Source organism: Octopus bimaculoides, chromosome 11, assembly GCF_001194135.2.
Source record: "Octopus bimaculoides isolate UCB-OBI-ISO-001 chromosome 11, ASM119413v2, whole genome shotgun sequence".
Lineage (NCBI taxonomy): Eukaryota > Metazoa > Mollusca > Cephalopoda > Octopoda > Octopodidae > Octopus > Octopus bimaculoides.
The window spans coordinates 72,941,131-72,946,952 of NC_068991.1; positions in this window are offsets into that span (position 1 = coordinate 72,941,131).

The following is a 5,822-nucleotide window of genomic DNA, read 5'->3' on the forward strand; positions in this document are numbered from 1 at the left end:
ATATATACAGATAAGAAAAGAAATGGAGTAACAATTAACAATGAGAGGTTGAGGTTGATCATTGGTGTTAAAAGGTCATAGTTTAATTGTAGTTCAAGAACATTTTCAGCTGTTTAAGAAGGCTTTCCATCGTAAACGGTGGGTGAAGTCTATTAATTTTGCAGTCACTTCTTTTAGATATACATTTTTAGGTGGAATCGGTATATTCTTTAATGATGCTTCTATTGTCATTTGCTCCATTTTACCAGTAGATGTTTTAGGTTTTTCAGGCTAATGTTGCTTAATGTATATATATATATATATATATAGGAGGCCTGACAAATAAGTATAATAACGAAGCTAAAGCACGCTGAGTAAAGCCACTTGGCATAGATCGACCTTGAACTCTTTTGTGCATGCGCACTAAGTTTTGACGTTTTAGCTCACTTCCGCTGTTTACATCAGTGCTTGGAAGAAAGGTGTGCAACGTATGATCGTCTTGTTCACCATGACAAAGTTTTCATGGCGATAACTGCTCAAAAGCCTACGCAAAACTGCAGAAAGTGTATGGAGAGGAGTGTATGAGCCGCACACAAGTGTACAAGTGGTTCAGACGTTTCCAAGATGACCGAAAAAAGGTCGATATTGACGAACGTTCTGGGAAACTAGCAACCAGAAGGACTGAGAAAAACATCGAAATTGCGCGTGCGGCTGTGAAGAGAAATCGTCGAATCACCGACCGTGAATTATCAGAGGATGTGAAAATTAGTTACGGTTGAGTTCAGTTCATTATCACTGAAGATTTGGGTACTTCCAAGTTTTTGCGAAAACTGCTTTCAGCTGGTCAACAAGTCACCCGGGTTTCAGTTGCACAAGATCTCCTTGATTGTATCGAGAATGAGGAAAACGTTTTGAAAACTTTGCGTGGGCCTCCTCTGAAGAGGTAACGCCATGCCTTTGACTAAATTTGATGCAGATTCTCTGCTCACCTTTCTCTGTCATGGTCAATGCGATGATCACAGGCTACACACCTTTCTTCCAATCACTGCTGTAAACAGCAGAAGTAAGCTAGAATGTTAAAACTTAGTGCAAAGTTCAAGGTTAATCTGTGTCAAGCGGCTTCACTATGCGTGCTTTAACCGCGTTACTATGGCAGAAGTCCGGATACCTATTGATCAGACCATGTATATATAAATAGCTAGTTGTAAGATCTGAAAAACAGATCAGAATAGTAACTATATTAACAAGTAAAATCAATCGCCACATCAAACTGGCAGTTCCATGTTACTACTACTTTAACTCCAGGCAGATCATCTGCTAGCTGGTTATCGGTGTGACGCTGCAACCTTTATATACAAAATATATTGCTAGTAGGAGGAAAGACCTCCTACTATACTCTAGCAGACAACAAGATCGCGTGACTGACTAAGTTTCGAGCTTAGTTGCGGGAAAGGGTGGGGGGTAGGAGTAAGTCAATTACCTCGACTGTTCAACTGGTACTTAATTTATCGACCCAGAAAAGATGAAAAGTAAAGTCAATCTCGGCGGAATTTGAACGTGAAGACGGACGAAATGCCGCTAAGCATTTTGCCCGGCGTGCTAAAGATTCTGTCACCCCACCACCTTATAAATCCATGTTATTAATTTAAGTACTTCCTTATATACAGCATTTTCACTTTATTTTCTTCGCCAATTGGTTTTAAGTATTCTGAAAGATCATCTGTCAATTTCTAGCCCCAGAGAATGCAACTGTCCATGAATATAAATTGGTTGTGATAATTAAATTCTCATCTTAATTAAATCAGTATTAAAAAAAACACACATACACACATACGGACGTACACACTTACGTATAAGCACACACACATACAAACATACACACACTCACATACACATCTCGGACAGATCTCGGAGAAATCCCAATGCTTGAACATAAGTTCAAAAGAAATGGAAGTAGAGAGACGTTTCGCTGAAGAGATTGCAGCAATTCGACGAAATAATTATTTGATAAAAAAAGAAATTACCGTATGAACAATAACGAACATTTGAACTACCGATTAAATGTTTGGCCAAAGTGTTTAACATACGAGTTAGAAGAAAATGACGGATCTATATTTTTTTTAGTGGTGTAACTAACCCATTAGATAACAATAACAATAAAGGACCGAACCAGTGCGTGTGTTTATTATTACTGGCCTAATGACCCTCCCAAGGTTCAATAGTATTTCTTTTAACACAAGAATTCACATCAAGAATCTTGCAAATACGAACTATCTTAATTAATATTTACATTAAATATTTAATCATCAGATGAAAGTTTTGTTTTTCGTTGGAGGTAAATGTGAGTCACAATATTCTTTTTCATAGTGCCGGTTACTCGGTTTCCATGGTGTATAAGCATCACAACATTCTCAGGAACGGGTTTCAAAGCCAGCAGTGTTTGAGTGGTGGGCACATGTCTTACATTGACCCCAGCATTTCAGTGGTACTTATTTAATTGACTTCAAAAGAATGAAATGAAAAGCAAAGTCGACTTCGGTGAAACTTAAACTCAGAATGTAAAGAGCCGAAGGAAACGCTGCTAAGCATTTTGTTCGATGTGCTAATGATTCTGACAGCTCACTGCCTTAGTCACAAATTTAACTCTATGTAATAACGCTGTTCTACGACCAAAGCTTCACTTGTTAAGTTTTCAATGCAATTACAATGTAAGCTAACAATTTCTAGTCTAGATCCATTAAAAGCCCTTGCTGAACTGACATGTTACGTAACATCATTACAATTGATGCTATTCTTAAATTTATTCTATGCGGTCACCTTGCAGATGGCGTTAATAAGTTAATGAGTCCAGATGGAGTTTATGAGTTAAGTAATTATATTGTATAGTGTTCATTATCTACCCGATAATCATTATTTGATCTATATTAAAATGTGTTTGGACATTTCCTGGCAGAAGTTCTAAAATCTCATTTAAAGAAAGACGGTCATAATTCTTAGGAGAAAGTATTTCGCGTCATCTTTCCCTTTTCTCAGATGCTTCCCTAAAAACAGAATTTACTAAACAATTTCCAACGTATGAAGAGTGTGATAATTCAACGCTTAGCGGTGTTAAATTCTACATAGAATGGTTCAATCCCCAAGTAGAAGCAGGCTCAAATTTGAAAAAAATCCTTTTGTTCTTCTGCGGTCCTCAAATTTGAGTTGTATTATCTGAAATATTGCTAAAGAATAGCATTCTATGTTACAAATTGGATGAATCTCATATATCATTGTTTTATCTCTTTTACCTGTTTCAGTCATTAGACTGCCGCCATGATGGAGCACCACCTTGAAGGGTTTCTGTCGAATGCATTTTTCTTCTGAAATCCAGTTCCTTATTACATCGATATTTTTTGCCGTGTTTTTACACCTTCCAAATCCACTCACAGTGCTTTCATGACTTTTATTGATGATATGAATAGGAAAAATAGACGTGGATTATTTTTGAACGAATTAAATCCAGACAACTTACAAAACACGCTTATTCCGAGATAGGAGACACATTCCAAGTTCTTATAGAATTAGTGGTGTTCGTAATTTGAGTAAACTATGTATTCTAGTAGCAACATCTGTCCATGCAACAACACTTGATTCATTAATTTTGTTATTCCTGTGCTGAGGAATGATTATTTCCTGTAAATTTTACTACATCCTCCAAGAGCATCGGTATAAAAGTAAGAACGTTCCATGATTTCCCCCACTCTTCATTTACGTTTATAAATTCTCCTTGATGTTTTCCTGGTTCTGTTCTCAGATAATTTGCTCCATTTCTGATGCTAACTTTTGATGCTAACTGAATCAAGAGTGGGTTTCCTAGTTTTCCTTCCTATCCCCCATGCAAAAGCAAGATCAATAGATTTTTTTGTTTTTATCTTAAAGAGGTCTAAATTTGAATTAAATATTGAAGACTGCAAAATGTACACATGATGGCAAATATTACTCCAAGTTTTGGCGCCATTCAAATATTAATGCTTTCCATAAAATATTTACAAATTCATTGCCGTTTTGCATTAATCATACCCGCATTGAAGCATTTTTAAAATTTAAAAAGTTATTCTTGAACGGTTCTTAATACCTCATAGATTCTTGTTCCGGAAATGTGAAGCAGCAACAGGCGGAGATGAAATTTTTCAGCATATTTAGGGTTCACCCTAATTGAATGCACCCTAATTAAAAATCAAGAACTCCACAATAGTAGCATAGTTACTCAAGTATGAAATGTGTCCTACTTTTTCATATTAGAAAAATTTTTGAATTATCGATATTCACTGCGAAGAACCATAAGAGAATAAAATAGGGGTTGTACATGTCATGGCAGATAGAAAATCCTATTCGCATTTCTTATTTCTTGGATATACTGTAATATTCCTATTCTCTTGAGAAGCTCTGTTTTCACTAATATTCAGAGCAGTAATTTAATTATACGCTGGAAAATTGTACTGCGTAATCTCTGGACCTCGTCTGAAATGAAATTTTACATTAGGAATAAGAAAAAATGTCTTAGATTGCACCTGCTTCTTCTAACTCTACCAAACGACATTTTTTGTCTATGTATCTGAACATTTAGAGTGCAATAATGCTTGCTTTGAAAGATATCCATTGCGTTTAAAGACACTGAGTATTTTAGTGACCTTCCTTCTGTTGTATATAATAACGGTTTTATTATTATTTGTTATCGTAGCTGACCAAACTTCGGGCTAAATTTAGAAGTTATATATTAAGTTTCTCTCTGTGCTGTATGAAGCTGTATGTTCTCGTCCTTAAAGTGTACGTCATATTGCTCTAAATTAAGGCACAACTGTAGGTCCTACATCATGATGAAAAGGCACAACTAAGGATTAAAAGAAATATACTTTAGTTCAATGAAATTAGTACATGCGTGTTACCTTCATACCACAACCAAAATAAGCAATGATAACTATATTAAACAAAAATCTTACGTACAACGCCATCGCTTTAACATCATTACTACAGTTCATAGTACATCACATGTATATGTGTGCCTATCTGTTGTGCGTGAGTGTGTGTATGTGTGTGTGTGTTTGTGTGAGCATAGGTGTTCGTGTAGTTTTCTGTATTTCTTCTTTCTATAACGTTACATCTTCCCCCGATTAAACAGTCCTCCCTCTCTTCCATTGTGAGCCACTTCATTCAATATAACACGTCGCTCTTCAAATGAAAGCCTGATGTAAACCTTTCACATGAAAATGTATGTGTCTATTAGTCTATACACGTGTCTGTATATCTGTCTGTCTGTCTTCGTTTACGTGTACGAGCTAGATTCGAATATTAGATGAGAAATTTCGTGTTTTCTCCTTGCTTTTTACAATGCAATTAACAATGAAAAAATAAGAATTAAAGGGACAAAAAATTAAGAATTTGAGAAATAAGAAATTTTAAAAAAAATCAAAAGTGAAGACAAAAACAAATTCAAAATGATAATAATGTGAATTGTTATAATAATTAACGAAGGAGTTGGAAAAATATTGCGAAGATTGAGGAGGTTTGTATGAGGAGCGGAGTCTGGTGCAAGAAATAGTAAAGCATTGATTTTGAAGATAAAGAAGGAAAATGAGAATAAAAATAGAAATAAAATGAAAATCAAGAATAAATAAAATAATGAACAAATGAAAAATAGTGAAATATAATCAAAAAATGTGTCTAAAAACTATATATATCTTAAATTATATCTTAAGAAAATATAGACAAACAATGTGTAGTAAATGCCTATAATATCCTCGAAGTGAAATATGTATGTATATATATATGTATGTATGTATATATATATATATATATATATATAT